Consider the following 27,749-nt stretch of genomic DNA (forward strand, 5'->3'; position numbering starts at 1 on the left):
TAGATGTATAAGTAATCATAATATATATAGGTAAAACATCTATTCCTAATTGACATACTTCCGTTTAAAATATTGATGCATTAGAAATGGATACTTATCTAATGGTGATACCAGATCTCCTGAAACTTACAGATATATATTAGAAATATCATATGGCCACTCCTGTACCATGAAAAAATTGACATTCTTACAACAAATAATTTATACAAATAATTCAGAACAAATATTTCTGCCCTAGGATGACACTTGGTGGTTAAAAGAGGCAATGCCTAATCAAACAATGGAATTACTGGGTAGATACATGAACCAATGATAAGAGGTTCCACCTTCTTATACTTTTTATGAACGTATTGTCCAGGATGGTATATAGGACCAAGAGAGGAAGCCATCGGAGGGCACACTTCATCGCTGACAATTGATGACACTTCACTTGAGCACACACCCACACTTCATTCATCATACATACTGCATACCCTCATCATCAAGCCTCATGCTCTGATACTTTAATGATGCAAGACACAGCTACTCCTTAACAAAACGCCATTTTGGGAAAGGCTCTGGTAATGACCATTGTGAGTCAGCAGCCATTTAGGAAGGGTAAATATGTTACATGTACCTTTCCAGATTCAATGATTATTTGAATACTGATATTGATTTTTTTTTATGATAGATTATTATTCCTACAACAGAATACCCATTTCAGACTTTTCTTTTGTTTTTCCAATTTTTATTATCTTTTGTTTGGCGCTATATTAGTTTAACTCTTATGCTGCGTACACACGATCTGACATTCCGACAACGAAATCCAGGGGTTTAGTTCCAAGGGATGTTGGCTCCAGCTTGTCTTGCATATACACGGTCACACAAATGTTGTTGGAAATTCCGATCGTCAAGAACGCACTGACGTACAACGCGTACAACGGCACTATAAAGCGTTCAATAGCCAGTGTGCCACCCTTTGGGCTCCTTCTGCTAATCTTGTGTTATTAGAAGCTTGGTGAAAGACGATTCATGCTTTTCAGCCTCGTGCTTTTCAGATCGTTACTGCTCTTCAGTTTATGCTTGTGGGTTTGTATCTGGTTTTCAGTGCACGTAGTCAGTTTGTATCTTGTTTTCAGTGTGTATTTGATTTACAGTGCGTTCTTGTCCGCTTGTTTCTGAATTTCACCTCGCTCTTCTCAGGCCTTTCTAATCTTCAGTGCATTCTGTTAGTTTGTTCTGACCAGCCATGTTGCGGGTACGTACTCATTGTAGAGTGGATGTGTATGTGGATTGCCCTCCTTATCCCATGCCTAATGTCAACATGTGCTAGCTCCCATCATGGGGGGGTCAATGGACGTGTTTCGGGGGTGCAACCCCTTCCTCTCATCTACTTTAGTTGCGAGGAAGGGGTTGCACTCACAAAACGCGTACATTGATATCCCGTGATGGCAGATAGCACATGTGTGCATCTTCAAAATTTGGCTTTCAAAATTTTGGAGGAAAGTTAGAAAAATAGAAACAATTTGCTAAATGTTGGTGTGGTCTTTTTTCCACATCATTGATGTCTTCCTTGATCTTCTGTAAATCCCAATTGCACACCATGATCTCCCTGATCAGGATCTGTGCACTTGCGAAATGTGTTTCTTCTTCTACAACATCCTCATCACCTAAAATTTAAAAATACACCATGTATTATAAATATGCAGGCATACATCTATTATCTGAAGCTGTGGTTTCAGACACTCACCTGTTGTGGTCACCATTTCACCCAATTCATAAACCTCTCCTTCCTCCACATCCTATGGTTGTTGTTTTGGCATTTCCCCTTCTTTATAAGGTGGGGGGTCCCTGGTGACCTCAGATTCTTTTCTCCCCTATGTGAAAAAAATAAAGGTATACTTAGCACACAGATATTTGAGGGCAGAAATAGGAATATGAAACATTGCTTGGACGTGTCGTACAATTGTCAGTTTTGGCAGAGTTCAAAGCTGAACACTTGATTTTTTCCCTTTCCAAAGCTGGAATAATTACCTTTTTTGGGTAAAGTATCGCACATGGAGACATCCTTAATATCCACTGGAGCACCTGTGTGGGACATTCTAAAAAGTTTGTTCTGGTGTCCCACACTAGTGCTCCTGCGTCCAGATGTGTAAACAGCTGCTGAGTGTCCTCTCCTTACACTGCATAACGTTTGCATTTCATTCTAGTTACAAACTCATCTAGAGAACAATGTACTAAACTTATTTTAATACAAATAGGCATGACCAATGTAGTTAACCTGCATCTGGCAAAAACATCATATTAGTGGGCGAACGAACGATGTTTACTACAAACGATTACTGTGCCCACGAACTTGAACATTGCCATTTTAAACAGTAAAGAAAAGCACATGGAGCACCACAAATGTAATAATAATAATAGGAACACACGACAAAATACTTTTTTGCACTCTCTTGTTTCTTCTGTACTGATCCTGCTCCCTCAATCTCAGGTGTGACCATCGTTTTCCTCAGTTGATCCTTCAATCGCCATACCCCAAAATTCTTCGGCAGACTTCTCACAACTTTAGTCATGATCTTGGCCTTTCTCACATTTGGGTTTGGGTAAGGTCCATACTTCCTGTCATAGTCGGCCCTCTTGAAGATGTCCACCATCTCCACCATCTCTATAAAGGCCATATTTGAGGCCTTAAATCTCCTCCAAGATCGGAACAATTGTGGCTCTGGGCTTTTGTTGTTGCTGCTGCTGTCTTCATGCACTTGTTCTTTCTCCGCCATGTGCTCTCCCCACTGCGCCAAAAGAGAAGGGGCGGGGCATACACTAGATAGAAGGTCAGGGGCGGGTGGAGTTTCATTCATGCGCAGTGTATATAAAGCGCAACGCGTGTGTGTCGTACGTACGATCTGTGAGCGGAGGAAGGAGTAGCGGAAGCGCCAATCGTGATAATGAAGGTACAATTTTAACTTGGACCTATACTGCCAATAGATTGAGGCCCATATTGGAACAAAATGATGAGAGTTTAGCCTGACATTAGGGTTTGTCTTGTGTTGTGTCTTGCAGAGAAAATGGATATATTGAATGATCAGGACTTTATCCCCATATTCATTGATATATACAGGGAACTGCCCTGTCTGTGGCAGGTAAACCACCCATTTTATAACAATAAAAGAAAGAGGCAGACAGCGCTGGATCAATTGTTGGAATTTGTGAAGCCACATATCCCCACGGCAACCATCAACTATTTGAAGGCCACAATTGGTGGCATGAGGAGCACATATAATAGGGAGTGCAAGAAGGTCCAGGATTCCCAGAGGTTAGGAGCTGCAGTAGATGACATTTATGTACCCATGCTGTGGTACTAGAACAGACTGCATTTTCTGTCAGATCAGAGGGAACCCAGGCCAGCATTCTCCAGTCTTCCTTTAATGCTTCCTTCCACCCCAGCTTAGGCTTCGGGCGTCCAACCTGGGCCTTCCAGCTGGCAAGATGTGGAGGAGCCCAGCTTGAGGCAGGTATAGCATTGTTCAACATATTTCTTGGCAAAAAAATTATGATGTTAACGAGATGTTATTATTGATCACTAATTTCTGATTTAAGTGTTTTACATATCAATAGACAGTAGTGGCTGCAAATGATTGGGACAAGAATGAAAAATGCTGGGGTCAGAATGATAGTCTTTTCTATTTGTTAACATTCAATTTGCAACAGTCATGAGCTGAAAATTGTGTGTGATTGATGAACCAAAAAACTAAAATTATGTCCCTTTTTCATACACAGGAAAGCCTCAGCCAGGAGGAGGCTGTGGAAAGTGGCAGCCAGGAGGTGGTGGGGGTAAGTGGCAGCCAGGAGGAGGCGGGGGTAAGTGGCAGCCAGGAGGTGGCTAGGCCCAGTAGTCTGCCCGAATCCAAGGTGTCAGAAACCATGAAACAGACTGAGACAGAAGTACAATCAAATCACACTTGTTTATTAATAAAAATAAAAGGTAAATAGAAAAAAGTGTAGTCAAGCATAGCCAGAGTCCTGTAGCCAGATCGGGTAGTCAGCCAGTCCAAAGTTCATTAACCAGATCGGGTAATCAGCCAGGCCGGTAGTCAGGGATCCAAGGAGGGCAACCACAAGCAGGATAGGAAGCCAGGTGGGATGTCAGCAAGCCAGTCTTGAAACAAACAGCAGGAGATGGTTCCCTGTGATGTAACCAACGCAAAGGCAAATTAAAAAGTGAGCAGGAAGGCTTTAAATAGGCAGGTCAGACGAGCATCATCGGGAACAGCTGGTAACTGTAGAAAGAGAAGAGAGCTGGCAATTAGCCGATAGCTGAGCGGCCAGCCCAGAGGAGGAAGGGCTAAGCCAGCCCTGACACACGGTCCCTCCCCTCCGCCTTCAAAAAAAAAGGCCCAGGAAGAGGAGTAACCTGGAGGAGGCAGCACTTGGGCTATTTCGGAAAGGCTACTGCAGCATTTAGAACTCCCCAATATTCAAGAGGACTATGCCTTCATGGCAGCCTGAAAAATGCAGAAAATGGAGGTGGGCCAATGCCTCTTCTGTGAGGAAGTTATCTTACAAGCCCTAAATAAGGGGTTGAGGGGCGAACTCACAAGCCAAAGTCAGGTTTCTGAATTTGACCATCGTCCTCCTCCTCCACTTGCACCTCCTGCCACAACTTCAACACAAGAGCCACCGCCTGGAAGAAAGTGTGTAAGGAAGAAAAGAGAGTGATGGCCTGGGTTCAGTCTGGTATGACAAAAGATGCAGGCTATTGTATGACCACAGCCTGGGGACATATATGTCATCTGCTGCTGCTTCTGATCTTCTGGAGTCCTGGACCGGATTGTGCTCACTATTATATGGACTCCTCATGCTACCAATTTTGGCTGTAAAATAGTTGATGTGTGCCTTGGGGAACAAAGGCTTCGCCAATTTCACCAGTTTATCCAGCGTTGCCTTCCTCTTTATTTGGTTAGGACCCATAATAAATGGCTATTTTTTGTTCACAAATACTTGCCTATGTGTTTTAGTTAAAAAAGGACAGTTTTTTTGTCAGTAGGCAGGTACATTTCAAAAAGAAAATGTCAAATTAACAAGGGGCACCAACACCAAAGAACCTCCTTGAGGTTAAAAAATACAAGTTAATAATAGTGTTGTGGTAACTTGACACACAAAACAACAAACAATATCATGGAGCTCAGTAGAAAAAATAAATAAATAAAAAAAACAGGAGATCTTCATAAAAAAAAAGATCACTATAAAAATAAATTCAAAACATTATCAACAAGATCTGACGAAATAAAAAATAATATTCATGAGATCACAATAAATAATAAAGAAATTAGTTTGTCAGAACTCTGTGTGAATATCAGCAGCAAAACAACTTCATAATTCTAGCATTAAAAATAAGAAGAGAATGCGCTGCATTAAAAGATTAAAAAATGTGCAGCGTGACGAATGTGCTATCTCCATTACGAACGCTAGTTTTATCAGACCGATCCCTTCCATCTAGTACTTGATTCAGAGCATGCGTGGAGTTTTGTGTGTCCGAATTATCTACACATGCTTGGAATTTACGACAACGGACTTTGTTGTCGGAAAATTTGAGAACCAGCTCTCAAATTTTTGTTGTCAGAAATTCAGACAAAAATGGAGCCTACACACGGTTGGAATTTCCGACAACAAGCTCCTATCGAACATTTGTTGTTGGAATGTCCAATCGTGTGTACTCGCCATTACTCTTGCTGCAGAGGAGTAACTGTTGGCTGCGTAAATCACAAACTTTTTGTCTGATAATTATATATATATATATATATATATATGGTTATTGTGTCCACGGGGAGAAATTAATCCTTTAATTTCATTCACATTACTTAGCAAAACTCATTAGCGATTTTATGTAAGATTTTCTTTATGTCGCCCATAATCTAGTTATGTGAATACATATCTAGTGAATAAATATTCCATATTTAGTCTGTATTCATATCGTTTGATGTGTGCTTTTAACCACTTCCCGACCAGCGCACGACGATGTACGTCGACAGAATGGCACGGGCAGGCATATTGGCGTACATGTACGTCCAATATTCGTTGCCGCCGTGCCATCGGGAGCGCGCCGGCGGCGGCGCGCTCCCACGCTGGTCGGGACCGCCGTGAGTCCGGTCGCGGGACCCGCGGACTCGATCGCCGCGGGCATCCCCGCGATCGTCTCACGGAGCGGCCGAATGGAGGAAATGCTGTATAAACAACATTTTTCCATTCTGCCTAGCAACTAGTGACGCTGATCTCTGCTCCATGTGATTGGAGCAGAGATCAGTGTACACTAAATGAAAGCCCAACCCCCCCACAGTTAGTAACACACCCCTAGGAACACTTAACCCCTACACTGCCACCCACTGGTTAACCCTTTCACTGCCAGTGTCATTTACACAGGAATCACTGCATTTATATAGCAGTGATTACTGTATAAATGACAATGGTCCCAAAAATGTGTCAAAAATGTCCGATGGGTCCCCCACAATGTCGCAGTCACAATAAAAATTGCAGATCGCAGCCATTACTAGTAAAAAAAAAAATAATAAAAAATTATTAATAAAAATGCTATAAAACTATCCCTATTTTGTAAACGCTATAACTTTTGCGCAAACCAATCAATAATCGCTTATTGCGATTTTTTTTACCAAAAATATGTAGAAGAATACGTATCAGCCTAAACTGAGGGAAAAAAATGTTTTTTTATATATTTTTGGGGGATATTTATTATTACAAAAAGTAAAAAATAATGCGTTTTTTTCAAAATTATCGCTCTATTTTTGTTTATAGCGCAAAAAATAAAAACCGCAGGGGTGATCAAATACCACCAAAAGAAAGCTCTATTTGTGGGAAAAAAAGGACGTTAATTTTGTTTGGGAGCCACGTCGCACGACCGCGCAATTGTCAGTTAAAGCGACGCAGTGCCGAATCGCAAAAAGTGGTCTGGTCTTTGACCAGCAAATTGGTCCGGTCTGAAAGTGGTTAAAAAGAAATTTGATTGGTAAAAATACTTATAATTATCGGTCAGGCAATTCCTGATGCAAATGCAAGACAGAGAAGTCTTGTATATTTTTTAATTACTTTCTCTGATTGGCGGAGGTGGAGAGGCTGATGATGTCATAATCTCCACCTAGGCCAACAGACTGAGTACAGCATTCTGTGCAAACTGTGCATTATGGATATGTCCTGCAATAAATGTTAATTTGTAAAATAAAGATTTAGCATGCTAAATATTATATAAATCAATTTATCAGATAGTAATTTTTTTTAAATAAAATCATGTTTTGAAATGCTTCAAATCAGAGGAAGAAAGAGATGGAAAAAAATAAAGCACCTACTAACCATAGTTACATAAATAGTCAGGTGGAAAAAAAAGACATAAGACCATCTAGTTGAACCAATAGAAAAAAAGTTAAAAGTTAAAAAGGATGGACAGCCTAACACTATACTCCTTAAATGCGAAAGGTCTTAACACTCCAGAGAAACGCCGTATGTTGATGCATGACTTAAAAAGAGCAAAAGTTGATATAACCTATATCCAGGAAACTCACTTTAAAGAGGATAGGTGGCCAGTCCTCAAGAACAGATTCTTCCCTCTGACGTACCACTCCACTACTAAAACTAAATCCCGGGGAGCCTCCATCCTCATCTCCTGTAAAGTACCCTGGACTCTTACGGAATCTAGGATAGACCCGGAAGGGCGTTATGTCTTTCTTAAAGGTCTAGTGGGAGATGTGCAGTTGACACTAGCGAATGTCTATGCCCCAAACGAAGGCCAGGACACGTTTGTGCGACATATTTTGACTAAATTGACTGACTTTCAGGAGGGCCAACTGATACTGGGGGGGACTGGAATGTGCCTCTGGCCCCTCACGTGGACACTTTGGCGGGTTCGTCCTCCCTACTTATTAGTGCCCGTAAACGCATCACCAAGTGTCTCCATGAGTCACAATTGGTAGATATCTGGCGCTTACAACACCCGGGTGAATAGGATTATACGTCCTACTCCCCTTCCCATAAAATTTACACGAGAATTGATTTCTTTCTTATACCTCATAGACAACTGCATGCGGTCCAGGCCTCCTCTATAGGTCAAAGGACATGGTTGGATCATGCCCCCACTATGTTGACCTACAAGATGTCCGCCAATCCATCCAGGAGGGCACGCTTCTGGCGTCTTAACAAAAGTTTGTTACAGAAACCGGAGATACTGGAAGAGGTGAATAGGGAACTTACTTTCTATTTTCTGATGAACACAATGGCTGACTCCTCCCCGGGGGTGGTGTGGGAAGCACACAAAACAGTTATTCGGGGTGTTCTGATTAAACACGGCTCGCGCATCAAAAAGGAAACCGAGAAACAATTGGACTCGCTTCTGGCCAAACTACAGGTTTTGGAGTTGAAACACAAAGCCTCCCTGGATCCATCCGTGGAGGCTGAACTTTCCTCTCTTCGGACTCAAGTCAATGACCTCCTTGGCTACAAGGCCAAGGCAGCGTTACAAAAATGCAGACTCGTAGCCTATGAATCCGGAAATAAATGCGGGCGTATTCGGGCACAGGCGGTCAAAGACATTAAGACACAGACCTATGTCCCTCAAATTAGGTCGGAGGCGAATGTGAATGTCGGCCTCCCGCATCAGATAGCGGATGCATTAAAAAACGTTTACAATACCCTCTACAACCTACCATCCCCACCGGGAGGACGACCTCTGATGGAGGCGTATGTAACTTCCAGTCAGATCCCTACATTGTCACCTGACAGCGTAGCTGAGTTAGAAGCCCCGATAACTTCAGAAGAGTTGGCGCTTAATACGGCTAAACATGGGAGGGCTCCTGGACCGGATGGCTTTACTCTCTCGTATTATAAGACACTATTCCCCACCCTCAGCCCTCATATGGTGACCTTTTTTAATGACATAGGTAACACAGCCACCTTTGCCACTGATACCACTCGAGTCCATATCACGGTCATCCCTAAGGAAGGCAATGACCCCATGGCCTGTAGTAGCTACAGACTGATCTTGTTGTTGAACACTGATCTTAAACTATTCACCAAAATATTAGCAACCCGGTTGGCCAGACACTTACAGTCCCTAGTCCATCTAGATCAGGTGGGTTTCATCCCTACAAGAGAGGCCAGAGACAGCAAACTAAAGTATTGAATTTGATCCATATCGCGAACCAGACTCACACCCCTTCCGTTTTCTTAAATACAGATGCAGAAAAAGCCTTTGATAGGGTTAACTGGGTGTATATGTTCACTGTCCTCCGACATATAGGCTTAGGTGAGAAAATGATTAGGTGGATAGCCCAATTATATGCTGCCCCAACGGCACAAATTAAAGTGAATGGGATCCTGTCGGAACCCTTGCTAATTACAAATGGAACCAGGCAGGGCTGCCCATTGTCACCCCTTCTTTTTGCCCTTTCCTTAGAACCCTTTCTATGTAAAGTTAGGAATAACCCCGATATCCAAGGCATTGTTGCGGGTGATGCCCAATTCAAGGTCTCTGCATATGCGGACGACCTGATGTTTTCCCTCTCCAATCCAGTGATATCCCTCCCGAATCTCCTCCGGGAATTCGAGGAATATGGGCAGATCTCTAACCTAAAAATTAACTACACTAAATCGGAGGCCATGGGGGTAGCACTGCCGCAAACGACCATGCGAGGGCTTCGTTCCAGCTTTAATTTTAAATGGACATCCATGGCTCTGTCGTACCTGGGGACTTTTCTAAATCACATCTTTAAACTTAACTTCCCTCCCCTGCTGGCCAGAACCAGGACCCTATTAGAATCCTGGAATAAGGGCCTTCACTCCTGGTTTGGCAGGTGTAATCTTCTTAAGATGTGCATCTTGCCCAAATTTTTATATTTGCTGCAAGCACTTCCTATTTTGGTCCCTACGATGTTTTTTAGACAGGTACACGGTCTGTTCACTGGCTTTATTTGGGCACATAGAAAACGGAGACTAGCCCAGACTTTACTCTCCATGCCCAAGCTCTACGGCGGCCTCGCCGTTCCGGATGTAAAGAAATATTATCAAGCGATGCATCTCGGTAGAATTATAGACTGGTGCCGACACCAAGATCTGAAGCTTTGGATACGTCTGGAACAAGCCCAGACGCAGGTGCCGCTACAGGGGGCTGCCTGGTGTTATAAGCATCTCCCAGCCCACATGAAGAGACATCCCCTGATAGCCCTGCCTCCTTTCCTGACCGGCTGGGCTACGTGCTCGGATAAGGGTCTGATATGGACTTTGGGGTGACCACCACAGCGTTTTTTCTGCGTAGCGCTTCCCCTTTAAGTCCATACCAGGTGACGGGGCCAGCGAGATGTCAATCTCACCATGGAGGCGGCGACATTGACTTCTTGCGCTAGTCCCTTCTACCTGGAAGGTACATTCAAAATGAACGGACTTTTCTCCGTGTGGGGGCAAGTCCGTTCATTTCAAAAGTCCGGTGGACTAGCACACAGGTCGGGCGGATTGTCCGCCGGACTGCCGAGTCCGGCGGACAATTTTGAGTCAAAACTTCTAATTCCGCCGGACTTTTGGAAAGAAAAAGTCAGTTGGAGCCCACACATGGGCGGATTGTCTGATCCTGTGTACGTGGCATCAGGAGAAAAGTAGAGCATGTATAGGGAGGGACCAGCACCTTGATGAAAACCTGAAGAGCTGTGGAAGGGCCAAAGGGGAAAGCCAAAAACTTGTAATGTTGCATGCTCACTGCATAACACAGAAGTATTGATGTCTACAGAGGCCATAAAGTCCCCCAGATGGAGGGAAGCATTGACCATTCTTGAAATTCTATTTAGAGTTTACATACCTGAAGGAAATTGTTAAAAACCTTTAGGTCCAGAATGAGGGAAATGTCCCCTTTTGCTTGTAAATAGGTTTGAGTAGAAACTCTGGAACCTCCCCCTTCCTAGAACAATGGCTACAACCCCTTGAGAGAGAAGCTGCACCATAGTAGTGTGGAGGCTTGCTAATCTTTGTAGGAATATTGCAAGTTTTACCGCATGTAGCAGGAAAGAAGTAAAGGCCAAAATAGTTACTTGTAGACCCTGGATAACATGTTCTGGACTCAAACGTCTACAAGGTCTTGGAAGCACATGGTTGCTAAGGCCAACAGACATTGATACAGTGCCTTGTGAAAGTATTCGGCCCCCTTGAACTTTTCAACCTTTTGGCACATTTCAGGCTTCAAACATAAAGATATAACATTTTTATTTTTTGTGAAGAATCACCAACAAGTGGGACACAATTGTGAAGTGGAACGAAATCTATTGGATATTTTAAACTTTTTTAGCAAATAAAAAACTGAAAAGCGGTGCGTGCAAAATTATTCGGCCCCTTTACTTTCAGTGCAGCAAACTCACTCCAGAAGTTCAGCGAGGATATCTGAATGATCCAATGTTGTCCTAAATGACTGACAGTGATAAATAGAATCCACCTGTGTGTAATCAAGTCTCTGTATAAATGCACCTGCTCTGTGATAGTCTCAGGGTTCTGTTGAAAGCACAGAGAGCATCATGAAGACCAAGGAACACACCAGGCAGGTCCGTAATACTGTTGTGGAGAAGTTTAAAGCCGGATTTGGATACAAAAATATTTCACAAGCTTTAAACATCCCAAGGAGCACTGTGCAAGCGATCATTTTGAAATGGAAGGAGTATCAGACCACTGCAAATCTACCAAGACCTGGCCATCCCTCTAAACTTTCAGCTCAGGCAAGGAGAAGACTGATCAGAGATGCAGCCAAGAGGCCCATGATCACTCTGGATGAACTGCAGAGAACTACAGCTGAGGTGGGAGAGTCTGTCCATAGGACAACAATCAGTCGTACACTGCACAAATCTGGCCTTTATGGAAGAGTGGCAAGAAGAAAGCCATTTCTCAAAGATATCCATAAAAAGTCTCGTCTAAAGTTTGCCACAAGCCACCTGAGAGACACACCAAACATGTGGAAGAAGGTGCTCTGGTCAAATGAAACCAAAATCGAACTTTTTGCCCACAATGCAAAACGATATGTTTGGCATAAAAGCAACACAGCTCATCACCCTCAACACACCATCCCCACTGTCAAACATGGTGGTGGCAGCATCATGGTTTGGGCCTGCTTTTCTTCAGCAGGGACAGGGAAGATGGTTAAAATTGAGGGGAAGATGGATGCAGCCAAATACAGGACCATTCTGGATGAAAACCTGTTGGAGTCTGCAAAAGACCTGAAACTGGGACGGAGATTTATCTTCCAACAAGACAATGATCCCAAACATACAGCAAAATCTACAAAGGAATGGTTCACAAATAAACGTATCCAGGTGTTAGAATGGCCAAGTCAATGTCCAGACCTGAATCCAATCGAGAATCTGTGGAAAGAGCTGAAAACTGCTGTTCACAAACGCTCTCCATCCAACCTCACTGAGCTCGAGCTGTTTTGCAAGGAAGAATGGACAAGAATTTCAGTCTCTCGATGTGCAAAACTGATAGAGACATACCCCAAGCGATTTGCAGCTGTAATCGCAGCAAAAGGTGTCTTTCAAAGTATTAACGCAAGGGGGCCGAATAATTTTGCATGCCACACTTTTCATTTTTTTATTAGTTAAAAAAGTTTCAAAAATCCAATAGATTTCGTTCCACTTCACAATTGTGTCCCACTTGTTGGTGATTCTTCACAAAAAATAAAAATGTTATATCTTTATGTTTGAAGCCTGAAATGTGGCAAAAGGTTGAAAAGTTCAAGGGGGCTTAATACTTTCGCAAGGCACTGTAAATATGGAAAGGACTTGCTTGCAGGCCTGGAGAATTAAGGGATCCAGGATTGTGTTGCACTTTGAAAGCCCTGGAACTCTTCTTAACCTCTGCTGTAGAGGGTTTTTCAGTCTAAGGCTTATCCTTCTTTTGTTGGTGCAAAAGGGTGCTTTCTCCCGGTGACATCAATAACAACGCTGTCCTGGGATTTGCCATAGAGACATTGTCCATCAAAGGGCATATGCAAAGAGCATTTCTTGCACCAATGTTCCACAAACCAAGATTTAAGCCAATGGCCAGATTGCGAGAGATCAGAGGAATGCACTGAATAAAGGCAAAGGAGACAGAGGTTCTAACATCATTTTATCCTTAGGTCACAGTAATGAGGATCCTGAAGTCCCTGCCAAGCGATCTTGGTCATTAGATAATAACTATTCTCCTATTTTTCAGTGGTCACTTCATTCCTCTAACATAAGCAGGTCACTCAAAACAGCCCAGTTTCCAGAAGTCGCCGAAGATGGTAATTCCAGAGGAAGACCAAATCCTAAAGGCACTAATGATGTCAAGAGGTCTAAATGTTCTGGTATTATGATAAAAGATGAAGAATCATCGGCATAAGGTAATTTGATTGTCTTAGATGACTTGTTAGAGGGAGGAGATCTTATCATTATCTTATCTTTCCTGCCAAGTAGAAGGTTGACTGTAAGGTAAAATTTTTCTTAGAACTGACAGCCTGCCACATGTGAAAACAAGATGTCTTGATGATTTTATTGTCCCAGAGTCATTGCATTCTAAACCTTAAAATGCCTCTGAAGAACGTAATTCAGTTGTTAAGTGTCTGGTATCCATAGCTTTAAAACACATGTCCTCATGTTAATCTGCCCCAGAGCTATATCTCCCATAGCAACAGTCTTATACATTGTTTTGCCCTCCAGAGTGTTCAGATAAAGGACTGATCACACAATGGATTAAAGGGGGGCTCCGAGGAAACTCAGGATACCAGCCTGACACTGAGATCTCAACCACAGGTTACATTAATAAAAAAGGTATTTGTCATTTCTCATGGAATCCATTTTGCTCTATAGGACTAAATATCCATGAGTCGGTGGGAAAAGCCGAGGGTCTAAAGTGTCTGAGACATCCAGAGTAGGAACCGTGTGAAGGATCCAGGGTTACCACTGATAGCCAGTCTACCAGGACAGCCGTTAAGGCTGCTAGGAATAAAGGTGCCCGGAGTGATCCATTTCCCACCAACATACAAACGACAACCCTTGGATGTACACATCAATCGGAAACACGTTTTTTTTTTCTCAAATCAACTACACCTACTTGGAGATGTCTACATCCCACTCAACCTTCCATACCCACAGTCCTGAACCTTCTTAAACAAGGCCAGAATTAAGCCCCATTTCTTCATGGGTCTGCCTCTGTAATTCTCTCAAACGGCTACGACATTTGACCCATTTGCAGGGAGAATTATGTCAGAACTTTTTTGAGAAGAAATAAATACATTTCAAAAATTTTATATGGAGGTTGGTCATTATTGAGAAGACATCATACAACAATGTACAGTCATACATCAATTGTCTAGGGATAATCCAAAAATAGGCAGAGAAAAAATAACCGGATAGGATTTAACACATCAATTCAAGTAAAGTTATTGACTACTTCCATTGTTCATATAGAAATTTAAGACAATACACACTTTCCAAGCTGTATGGGAGGGAGGGGGGTGGGGGAGCTAGGGATCTCAGATGTCCATAGCACTACCACTGGGGGTATTATCTTAGCTCTATTCACGCTAGGAGGATTAAAACTGTTCAGTCCAGGGTAACCAGATCAATTCAAATTTCTGAGGGCATACTCTATTGGTGTAAGTCATCTTATACATAGGTAGTATAGCATTTTTGGAGGAATCCCACGAGTCCACTTTCGGGGGGGGGGGGGGGGCAAGCCTGTTTCTTTAGTATTTCCTTTTTGGCATAAAATAGCAATAAGGAGATGAGCAGCTTAGTGTATCAAGGCCAATTCAGGGGGCACCGGGAGTGACAGTTGGAGATGGATATTGATGCTTTCAAAAACCGCTTCCCAAAATGTCATAACCAGGGGACAAGACCAGAACATATGCATATAGGTACTATCAGGGGATTGACATCTGGGGCTGTTTGGTGACCTGTGAGGGTAGATGCAGTCTCCCAGGTGTGTAATAAACTCGATGAATACATTTGGTTTGTATTAATTTATCTCTAGAGGATATCACAAGTTTAGATCCTTCCTCAAAGCACTCCTCCCAGGTCTCCTTATCTAAACTAGGGATGTCAGCCTGCCACTTTCCCCACAGAGCATTCCTTTTAGGTGAGTCCACTCCTAGCGTTTTCTTAAGAGATTCCTGCGCCTGGATTTCCTCTATAGGATCCGTTTTCAAGCTTATAGGCTCGGGGAATTGGGCTCTAGCAGCATACTGCAGCTGATAATATCTAAATATCATCCACCCTGGTAGCTCATACTTTCCTGCTAATTCCTGGAAGGAAAGTACCACCCCCGAGTGGACAACATCCTGGAGGACCTTTATTCCCATAACGGGCCCACAATTGCGGGTCCAGTATCATCTTAAAGTGAGGGGGAGAGGGTTTTCCCCACAGCGGGCAGAAAGGGGAGTAATGGTAAGGGCGTATAAACCGCTTTCTAGTGTCTTTCCATACTTGGAGGGTCACCCTAGTGGGGCCCGGGAGTGAAGGGTAGGCAGTAGGGCATCTATATACCGATTCCCTAGATCTTTGAGAGATCCCAGATTAGCGGGCCTCCAAGCAAGTTGCCGTATTCGTCCGGGACTGCTCAAACCACCATCTTACAGTGACTAATATTGCTGCCCAGTAATACACTAGTAGGTTGGGTAGTACAAGTCCCCCACAGTTCCTTGGGAGCTGTAAGGTTGATCTGGCCAACCTGTGGGGAGATCCCTGCCATAAAAATTTGCCTACACATACATCCAGTTCTTTGAAAAATTAACTAGGGAGCCATACCGGACAATTCTGAAAATATAATCAAATCTAGGTAGATATAGCATTTTCAATACATTTATACAGCCCAGTAGATTAAGTGGCAACTCCCTCCACCTGGCACAATGTTCAGTAAGTTTCATGACTATTGGCTGGAAGTTAAGACGACGAAAGGCTTGGAGATCCCTGGTCACCACAATCCATAAATATTTAAATTCCTCTACCCAGAGCAGTGGAGTCTGCGACACCGCAACTCGGGCCTGAGGATTTATTGGAAATATGACAGATTTGGTCCAGTTAATCTTAACTCCAGAAAAGCGCCAAATTTGTTGAAAGTCTCTAGTGCCGCTTGCAATGATGCTCCAGCATCCTGCAAGTATAACAATGCATCGTCAGCATATAAAGATATTTTCTCTTCCAGAGGGCCAATTCTGAGCCCCTTAATATTACATGACTCCCAGATCAGGATTGCCAGTGGTTCGAGAGCCAAAGCAAACAGGCTGGGTGACAATGGGCTGCCTGGTGCCCCTCTGGAGGAGAAAAAAATCTGAGTATCATTATTACGAATCCTAGCTCTGGGGGATTTATACAGCATACCCAACCATTTAAGGAACTTAGGGCCAAATCCAAAATCGCTTCAGGATCTCCCATAGATATTCCCATTCAATGGAATCAAAAGCTTTTTCCGCATCTAAAGAAGCTATGATTTTAGTACCATCATTATTGTGAGAGGTGTCCAGGTTGGGAAACAGTCTGCAGATATTGATATCCGTGCCCTTCCCGGGCATGAACCCTGTCTGATCCTGATTGACCGAATCTTAAATCACTGTGGCCAATCTTACGAGCCAGAATTTTAGTCAGCAACTTGGCTTCGGCGTTGATCAGAGAGATGGGTCTGTATGAGGCACATTCCTCATGGTCCTTCCTGGGCTTGGGCACCAATACCACCACCGCCTCAGACATAGAGTCTGGTAGATATCCCAAAGTGGAGAACTGTGTGAAGAGGGAGGTTATTCTGGGGGCCAACATCTCCTGATACACTGAATAAAACTCTATGGGTATGCCATCTGGACCAGAGGCCTTACCTGACTGCATACAGCTCATGGCTGTCTGCACCTCCTCCAGGGAAATGTCCTCTTCTAAAGCCTTACTTTTATTTGCGTCTAGTGTAGGAAATGGGACCAAGTCTAAGTAGTTGGCTAAGTCGCCTGCATTGTAAGTGGCTTTCGAATAATATAGATCTTGGTAGAATTGTAGAAACCTATTGCCTATCTTCTCAGGCATGGTCAACAGTGTGCCATCTGTGTCCTTCAGCCTACCCAGGTGTTGTCGCATATTGGCCTTTGGCCAACCAGGCCAGTAGCCTTTCATTTTTGTCCCCATATTTGAAAACCCTTTGGGCACTGGCTAACATGGATTTTTTAGTGAGGTCAACCCTAAGCAGAGATTGTTCCCTTACAGTATGTTGCCAAGAGACATAATTATTAGAATTTGGGGTTAGTATGTATAATTTTACCTTTTCCTGAGCGTGTTCCTCCAACTGCCTGAGAGACTGTTCAGATCCCCTCTTTTTAGCTGCTATTTTTTTTAATGTACTCTCCTCTCAGCCAAGGTTTAAATGCATCCCAAAGGATCAAAGGCCCAGAGGAGTCCACATTACTCAGCCAGAAGTTGAATAATGTCTCCAGCATATCCTCCTGGATCTCTGGGTCCATAATCCAGTATCTGGATAATTTCCATATTCTCTGACCCCCAGATGGAGTTGCCTGGATCGTCACCATTAATGGGGCATGATCCCAGATCCCTTGAGAGAGAATCTCAGTGGACGCCACCTATCGCAACAGTTCTGGGGAGGCAAAGGCCATGTCAATGCGGGACAACATCCAATACGTGGTAGAGAGGCAGGTAAACTGGGTGTCAGAGGGATAAAAATTATGCCAGAGATCCACCAGGTGCAAAGAGGGTGCCCATTGGGATAAACCGGTGGGGGTGGGAGGCAAGGGTCGGAGTCTATCCAACTCATTGGACATGACTGAGTTAAAGTCCCCCACAATAACGACCCTATCCACATCATACTGTGCAATCACTTGCATTAGTGTGTGGAGAAAGATAATATCAGCAGGGGGAGGCAGATATACTCCTACTATTACATGTGGGGATCCAGTTATTAATGCATGGATTAGAACGTACCTGCCCCCCGGATCAGTCCTAACTGCAAGGAGTTAGAAAGACAGGGATCTGTGCACCAAAACACTTACCCCTCTAACATAGTTATATTGTCATATTGCCGGAACCAGCATAAATAAAGGATAACAGTCTGCCCTGAGATTCTGAATCCCCCTGCAGGTGTGCAACACTCCGCCATCTTATGCACCCCACAGACCGCAACTACTTGATAGTAGGGCAGGTGCATACCCCCAGACAACCATTCAAAGTATGCAGTAGAAAAAAACATAGACCAACCAGATATAACATTGAACATAAAAACAATAAACAATCACCCTTTCGGATTGGAAAACGGCCATCCAACAACCCCCCCCCCCCCCCCCCCCCACAGTGAAGTGCACATGATCCCAAAATATGTCCAAGGACAAAGTCAGAAAAATCGGGAGGCGTGTACCTGATTAGGACCGTTCATACCCTGTTATGTAAAGTTGCATATAACATTGGAGAGAAAACCCCCGGGGGAAATATAAACAACTGCCCAGTAAGAAAGGAAAGTTGTGAGTACAGAAAAACAAGAAAAAAAAAGTAAGAACCAAATCTGCTGACTAGAGATGCTGGAAAACCAAAAACTTGGACATCCCACAAGGGGGAACACTCAGTTTGCGTCCAAGTCTATGTCATGGTTATACAGTAATCTTCCTCTGTTTGCTTACCTCTCCTCATGTGTTCAGACTAAGAAGCCTGCCACTTCCACCTGGTGGTTTTTATAACCTCTCCTCTAAGCATGGCTCAACCCCAGGCCCTATCAGGGAACCCTATATTAACCTGTGCACTGCAAGCCAGTGGTGCTGATCAACCATTGTGTATTTGGCTTCCTATTTCCTATTTTCCATGTGTTCTATGTTTGTCTCTGTTACCAACCTTGGCGTGTTCTCAACGATTCCTGTCTGCTTGTGACCTTGACCTTTTGGCATGTCCCCGACCATCCCTGTCTGCCTGTGACCCTGAACCTTTGGCGTGTACTCTGTTGTTCCTGTCTGTTAGTTGCCCTGAACTCTGCCTTATCCCTTTACTATCCTTGTTGTTCCAGCCTGCTGCTTCCTTCTCCTGTAGTTTACGGTGAGCGTGAGCTGTGAGACCCTAGGGGCCGTGACCTGGAGCCAGACGGCAGAGAAAGTCCATCCTCACCACTGGAGGCTTTGGTAAACACCTGCTGGCTCTTAGCTTCCCCAGGGAGCGGAGTCTAAACTCTAGCTCCCACTGGGATCTGTTAGTGATCCAGTAGACCTGTGTCCTGAATCTCCCTGGGTACAATCCACAGCAGTCAGTCCTAAGGTCCACTACTTAGCGGTGCACTTCCAACTCCTACGGAGTGCATCTGTCACCTGGTCTCGGGTGACCTGACAGTCTATTAACTGGATTATATGAGAACAGTCGCTTAGGGCCATTAACCCCGGGTCTACCAGTCCGGATAACATGCAGTGAGGGCAGAACATGTCTTAGCCTGGGAGAAATATAACTAGACACAACAGTGACTCAAATATGTCAGCGCCGTATACTTCAGGCTAGTCTCACAAATATAACATCAGCCTCACCTTCTAATGGTTGACCCAGTACACTGTTGTTCAGGGCTACAGTAAAGGTATGCAAACTACGGCGGTAGTGTCTCCAGCCACACGCTGGCATCCTTAGGGCTGGTGAAGCTCTTCACAGTTTCTCCATCGAACCCCTGGTTTAGCAGAACACAGAATGCTATATTGGAGCCCCTTGACCCGTAGAGCTGCTTTTGCCATATCAAAGGAGCGGCGTTACCGCTGTGTCTCCAGCGTGTAATCCGGGAACATCATAAGTTTAGCAGTGCGGTATGGGATGTCACCCACAACCCGGGCAGCCCTGAGTAACTCATCCCTATCACGGAAAATTTAGTAACCAAAGGATAAAGGCGCGGGGGGGATCCCTCCGGCCCTGGCCTTGGTGGTACACGATGAGCCCTCTCCACCATAAAGTACGGTGAGAGCTGTGCCGCTGGTAGTAGTGATCTCAGCAGGTCTTCTGTGAAAACTGTGGGATTGTGCCCCTCTACTCCTTCTGGGAGGCCAACAATGCGGAGGTTGTTTCTGCAACTTCGATTTTCAGCATCTTCTGCCCGACATTCCAGCGCCCTGACTTTGGTTTGAAATGCCCTGATAGAGGTCTTGTGGTCGGTTACAGTATCCTCCACTTCGCCTACACGTTGCTCAGCCACTGGAGCGGATCTTTATGATTTACTCACACACCTGGGGTAATTACATACTGGCCTGATGTTTACACGAAGGTGGAGTGTGAAGGCACTAGGTGTATTCGGATAAACTTATGGATACAAATGACTACAAAGCTAGGAATTAGGTGACCAGCCATTTTTTGGCTTTGAAAAAGATAAACGCAGAGCAAAACTCATCGTAGAAAGAACTGTTTTTTTTCTCTCGTGTAACAACTTCAGATATTTCAGACTTCATTTAAAATATCTAGGAATATCGACATAAATATTGTTGTACAACCTCCATGGTCCATAATATGCCAAAAGGGAACTGTAGAATGTTTATTTATTTATGATAATATGTTACAAAGAAAAGCACCATCTCCTCATAAATCTAAACGTGTATGAATACAAGATTATAACCTCATGTATTATATCTCATGAGGCAAGCCGTGATTTTATTGTCTGCTGGCACAGTAGTAATATCGTTAGGTATATGTATTAATCTGATTTAGAAATATACTATATGTAGAAATGGGTTACCAGATCTCCTGAACCTTATAGATATATATTAGAAATATCATATGGCCACGCCTGTACCATGAAAAAATGGACATTCATACAACAAATCATTTAGAAGAATAATTCAGAACAAATATTTCTGCCCTAGGATGACACTTGGTGGTTAAAAGAGGCAATGTCTAATAAAACAATGGAATTACTGAGTAGATGCATGAACCAATGATATGAGGTTTCACCTTCTGGGCTAGGCTTATTATAATTTTTATGAACGCATTGTCCAGGATGGTATCTAGGACCAGGAGAGGAAGCCATCGGCCGGCACACTTCTTCGTTCACACTTGATGACACTTCAGCTCACACTTCAATTGGGCACACACCCACACTTCATTCATCATACAAACTGCATACCCTCATCATCACGCCTCATGCTCTGATACTTTAATGATGCAAGACGCATCCTTAACCACTTCAATACAGGGAACTTACACAAATAGAACTTTTGTTTGCTGGTATTTAATCACTAGTGGGTTTTTTATTATTTGTGCTATAAATAAAAAAATACCGTAAATTTTGTGAGAAAAATGCCATTTTCTTTGTTTCTGTCATAACATTTTGCAAATGAGTAATTTTCCGTCATAAATTTTGGCCAAAATTTATACTGCTACATATCTTTGGTAAAAATAACCAAAATTAGTGTATATTATTTGGTCTTTGTGAAAGTTATAGAGTCTACAAACTATGGCGCCAATCACTGAAAACTGGTCACATCTGATCACACCCGATGTACTGAAGGCCTATCTTATTTCTTGAGATACTAACAAGTCAGGAAAGTACAGATACCCCCCAAATGACCCCTTTTTAGAAAGTAGACATTCCAAGGTATTAAGTGGTAAGTAGAATGGTGAGTTTTTTAAGTTGTGTTTTTCCCACAATTCTCTGCAAAATAAAGATTTTTATTTTTATTTATTTTTTACAAAATTGTCATATTAACAAGTTATTTCTCTTACAGAGCATATGCATACAAAAAAATGACACCCCAAAATACATTCTGCTACTCTTCCTGAGTATGGGGATACCACATGTGTGAGACTTTTAAACAGCCTGGCCACATTGAAAGGCCCAACATTGAAGTAGCACCTTCAGGCTTTTTCTACAAGCATAAATTACGCATCTCATTTCTCAACCACCTATTAAAATTTTGAAGGCCCTGGAGCACCAGGACAATGGAATTGCCCACAAAATGACCCCATTTTGGAAAGCAAACACCCAAACATATAATCTATGAAGCACAATGAGTCTTTTGAATGGTTCAATTTTTTCCAGAAGTTTTCACAGAAAATTTATCACATCTGATCACACTTGATGTGCTGAAGGCCTATCTTATTTCTTGAGACACTAACAAGTCAGGAAAGTACAAATACCCCCAAATGACCCATTTTTAGAAAGTAGACATTCCATGTTATTAGGTAAGTAGCATGGTGCGTTTTTTAAGTTGTATTTTTCCCACAATTCTCTGCAAAATAGAGATTTTTATTTTTATTTATTATTTACAAAATTGTCATATTAACCGCTTATTTCCCTCACAGAGCATATGCATACATAAAATGACACCCCAAAATACATTCTGCTACTCTTCCTGAGTATGGTGATACCAAATGTGTGAGACTTTTACACAGCCTGGCCACATTGAAAGGCCCAACATTGAAGTAGCACCTTCAGGGGTTTTCTACAAGCATAAATTACACATCTCATTTCTCAACCACCTACAAAATTTTTGAAGGCCCTGGAGCACCAGGACAATGGAATTGCCCACAAAATGACCCTATTTTGGAAAGCAAACACCCCAACATATAATCTATGAGGCACAATAAGTCTTTTGAATGGTTACATTTTTCCCAGAAGTTTTTGAAAAATTAAAAACGCTTTTTTTTACACAAAATTGTCCATTTCAGTCATGTCATCATCAGATATTTCCAACACATAGCATGTACATAGCAAAGATGACACCTCAAAATAAATTATGCTACTCCTGAGTATGGTGATACCACATGTGTGAGACTTTTACACAGCTTGGCCACATACAAAGGCCCAACATTGAAGTAGTACTTTCAGGTGTTCTACGAGCATAAACTACACATCTCATTTCTCAACCACCTATTACACTTTTGAAGGCCCTGGAGCACCAGAACAATGGAATTGTCCACAAAATGACACCATTTTGGAAAGTAAACACCCCAATGTTTTTGTAAAATCTGGAAAAAAAATGAAAACCCATTTTTTTTATACAAAGTTGTCCATATATAAGATATTTTCAACACATAGCAAAAATGACACCCCAAAATGCATTCTGCTACTCCTCCTGAGTTTGGTGATACCACATGTGTGAGACTTTTACACAGCCTGGCCACATACAGAGGCCCAACATCCAAGTAGCACCATCAGGCGTTCTAGGAGCATAAATTACATATATCATTTCCTGGCAACCTATCATTTTTGATGGCCCTTCATATTTCTAACACATAGCATGTACATGCCAAGAATTACAATACAAAATAAATTCTATTGCGGAAATAGTAAAAAATAAATGTAAAAAAGGATTACTTTTGCTTTTTAGTAGTGTCCAGAGGAAAGCACTGGTCCAGGCAGCAGGCAGGGATGTGCTTAGTGACAGCAATAGTAATTATCCAGGCAGCAGGCAGGAATACTGTCTATGGTCAGCACAAAAATACTGTCAGCACAGCACAATCCATAGAAATTGTTCAGGCAGAGACAGCCAGCACAGCCATAATACTGGTCCTGGTACACTGTTACCTGCAGACACTCATTATGGTACCACTCTCCAGCCCTTAATAAACATACTGCCTCTTGCTACAGCTAATTATTTGCATAGTCCAGGTAGCAGGCAGAGGTGTGGTCCGTTCATGCGGCAAGCAGAGGCAATCAGGTGAGACCTGTGCACAGGGGCACAGGGGTAGAGGTCTTGCCCACCCAAATCTCTATGATGCCTCTGGACTCCAGAGATTCCAGAGAGTTGGAGAATCTGGAAGTTATGAAACCTGGAGAAAACAAAAAAAGTTTTCTCCATCTGGAAAAACAATTTTGGAGCCCTTAGCATATGTGAGACCCCTGTGTACTACAGTAGCAGGGCAACAGATCAGTCCAAGTGGTAGGCAAAAGCATAGTCAATAAAACAGAAAGCAGTCCAAGCGGTGGGCAGAAGCATACTAGATAAAACAGGTCAGGGTCAGTTCACGTGGAAGCAGTCCAAATGGTAGGCAGAGGCATAGTCAAAAAACAGGGCAGGGTCGGAAATGGTTAAAAATATGGGCTAATATTTTAGGGGTGTATGATAAAGTTGGAAGCATTCACCAATGTAAAGGCCAGGTTAGGTGGGACACTGGGGACAATGGTAGCTGGTATCTCTTCGAAATACTCTTTTACGGCACATGCAACATTTTTTTTTTTGCCGTCATCGGCCTGCTTCAGATGGTGGAATGTTGTACAGGAAGTGGGGCTCATGAAGTCAGCTAACAGCATCAGAGTGAAGGTCTTCTGGGGGGGGGGGGGCTCTTTGTTGATAGATGAGGGACGTGACAACTTCTTCTATGAATTTTAGGAAGGGGGTGGGGCTTTCCGTGGATTTGGTGTAGACTACGTAGGAGTTATTTACTATGTAAAATTTGACTCCGTATTTGGCCCTTTTGCTAGGAATGTATTGCTTTATTCCTAGCTGGTCTGAAAAGGGTACCAGGGACTCAGCTACACATATATTCTGATCGGAGACAGAGTTCTGCAAATCGTTGGAAAAATACATTTATCAGTGGGCGAATTTTATCTAACTTATTGTAATTTGGATGATTGCGGGGAGGGCACTGGGAGTTGTCGCTAAAATGAAGGAATCACATAATCATCTCGTATCGGGACCTGGACATTACGGCAGAATAAATGGGCATGCGGTGGATGGAGTTGGTGGACCAATAGGCATGTCCTTCATTTTTTTTGGTAAGCTCCATGTTTATGGTGAGGCCCATAAACAATTTGAACTCATTCAAATTCAGATCTCTGCACTCAAACAGACGGGCATATGATGATTGGGGGTTGTTGGCAATAATTTGGTCAGGTCCACAATAAATTGCAGCAAAGTGTCGGGCAAAAACAGATAAAAGCAATCGATCTCTGTGAAATTTTGGGTGTTGGCCTGCACACCTGGCTGTGCTGTGAAAGGGGGAAAAATTGGTGATCCCGAGTTGGAAGGCAGCCATGTTGGGTTGGCAAGACCATCTGGCATGTATGTAGAGGCCCTGACTCTTGGGGGATGTGACACTCCAGTAGTTGGGGGATTTGAATTCCCTGTGCTGGTACTCAGGTGTGATGTGGCAGCACTGGTACTGGGCCTGGGCATTTGTTCCTGGGGCCTATCGCCGGTGGCAGCACTGGTACTGGGCATTTGTTCCCGGGCCTATCGCTGGTGGCAGCGCTAGTACCAGGCCTGGGAATTTGTTCTTGGGGCCTATTGCTGGCGGCAGCACTGGTACTGGGCCTGGGAATATAATTCCATTTGCTGGCGGCTGTCTGGTTTCCATAGCGCCGTGCCCTTTTAGGAGAGACCCATTCTTCATCTGAATCATTTGCAGATTCACTACTCTCAATTGGTTCAAATGCTGAATTTTATTCGGAATCAGAATTGGAATCTGATGAGAACTCCCCGCTGCTCTCATCAGTCATGGAGAGGATGGTATATAATCTTTTGGACATGACGCTGATGACTGTGTAATGGGTGGCAGGTGACGGTACCTAATGGGCTGTGCGATGGGTGGCAGGTGACTTTCACTGATAGGTGATGATGGTGTGATGGGCAATGGTCATTGATGGGTGACAGGCCACGGACGGTGACAGCTGATGGTCACAGACGGATGACAGGCCACGGTCACTGATGGGTGACCGGTGATGGATGACAGGCCATGGTCACTGATGGGCGATGGGTGCAATGCTGATGGTCACTGATGGGTGACGGGTAGCAGGGCGCGGTCACTGGTGGGTGACGGGTGCACCACTGATGGTCACTGATGGCTTGTCTCTTATGTGACAGGTGCACTATATGGGGTGACTGTGGTGACCGTTGGGTGAAAGATGACAATGGGGGGGATGGGACAAGTGTGGTGTTTTGTAACTCACTACTCCCGGCTCTTCTCTCCTCACACTGGAAACGGTGTGTGAGGAGGGAAAAGCCGGTAACAGCTAATTACCAATCTGTGTTTACAGTTAGTGATCGGCTGTGAATGGATCAATGGCTGTTTACCAGCATCGGGGACAAGCAGTGTTCCCAATAAGACATCCTCCAGGACTGTGACATCATAAGCGGCGGGGTCACCATGTGACATCAACCGGTGACCCCGCCCCTTGTCCCTATATAAGTCGTCGCACACCGCGTCCCTGGCATTGCGGCCGGAGAGAGCGTTGAGTCAACATCTCAAGAAGAAAGAAGCAGAAGAAGAACGGAAGGCGGCGGCGGCAGGGGCAGCAGAAGACCGGGCCACCGCTAGTAAAAGAGCTGGAAGAAGAAGCGGTGGCCCGGCAAGAAGAACCGAAGAGGGGAACAAGACCCCTGAAGTCGGAAGAAGGGGCGGCAGCGACGGAAGACCGGGCCACCGCTAGTAAAAGAGCTAAAGGAAGAAAGCGGAGGCCCGGCAAGAAGAACCAAAGAGGGGGACAAGACCCCCGATGTCAGAAGAAGACCCCCGGGCGGTGGCGGCAAAGAAGAAAACCGGGCTCCTCCGCTAGTGAAAGAGCTAGTAAAAGAGCAGAAGATAGCGGAGGAGTCTGGCGAGAAGACCCCCCAAGACGGAAGACCCCCGGAGCAGTGCAATAAATTATTTTTAAACCTTGTGCGTTGTGTTTTTTTTTGTCATTTTTTTTTCACAGGTGAATGGGTAGGGGTACATTGTACCCCATACTCATTCACATAGGGTGGGGGGCCGGTATCCGGGGGCTCCCGGATTCCGATAAGCCCCCCGCCCGCAGACCCCGACAACCAATGGCCAGGGTTGTCGGGAAGAGGCCCTTGCCCTCATCAACATGGGGACAAGATGCTTTGGGGTGGGGGGGCCGCAGGGCGCCCCCTTCCCCCGAAGCACCCACCCCCCATGTTGAGGGCACGCGGCCTGGTACGGCTCAGGAGGTTGGGGGCTGCTTGCTCATCCCCACCCCCTTTCCTGACTGACTGGGCTGCATGCTCGGATAGGGGTCTGGTATGGATTTTGGGGGGGACCCCACGCCGTTTTTTTTGGCGTAGGGGATTCCCCTTAAATCCCTACCGGACCTAAGGGCCTGGTATGCCTCCGTGGGGGGGACCCATGCCGTTTTTATTTATTTATTTGGCGTGGTGTTCTCCCTTAGGATTCATACAAAATACAGTGCCTGGTATTGGCGAGAATCCAATTCGGATCCCTGCACCAGTGTGAACCCGGGCAGCGATGCTTGTCGCTTATCGGGAAAGGAAAATAAACATTTTCCTTTCCCGATGCGGCTCGGCGCTGGCTCCCGCGACGGGGCTCATAGGGTGTCAATCTCGCCGATAAAAGCGACGAGATTGACACAATATCGCGGTCACCTACTGTACATCATCACAGTTCAATCCGTCGGACTTTGGTGCGATTGTGTGTGGCCAAGTCCATTTGTTCAGGAAGTCAGTCGGAAGTCTGCTGAAAGTCCATCGGGAAGACCGTTGGACCTAGTCTGCCAGAAAGTTTGGTTGTGTGTACACGGCATTACTCTTTCTGTAGAAGAGTAACTGTTGGCTGCGTAAATCACAAACTTTTTGTCTGATATATATATATGGTTATTGTGTCCACAGGGAGAAATTAATCCTTTCATTTATTTTACATTACTTAGCAAAACTCATTAGTGAGTGTTGCAAATCATTTTTTATTGTATGTAAGATTTTATTTATGTCACTTTATGTTACTGCCTCCAGCAGTTTACTTTACAGTAATTGATCTTGCAAATGCTTTCTTTTCGGGTGCCCCTGCACCCCGATTGCTGGCACCTTTTTTCTTGTACCAAGGATGCCCAAA

At 44.0% G+C, this 27,749-nt stretch overlaps 1 protein-coding gene across 9 annotated transcripts in view; it reads right to left on the reverse strand.

Annotated features, from left to right (window-relative positions):
- Positions 1–27,749, reverse strand: part of CTNND2 (catenin delta 2) — a 918,973-nt gene that overhangs the window by 141,238 nt on the left and 749,986 nt on the right. The gene's annotated exons all lie outside the window — the stretch shown is intronic.

This window comes from Lithobates pipiens, unplaced genomic scaffold, assembly GCF_037356315.1.
Source record: "Lithobates pipiens isolate NorthernLeopardFrog02 unplaced genomic scaffold, aLitPip1_a1.2 Scaffold_19, whole genome shotgun sequence".
Taxonomy (NCBI): Eukaryota; Metazoa; Chordata; class Amphibia; order Anura; family Ranidae; genus Lithobates; species Lithobates pipiens.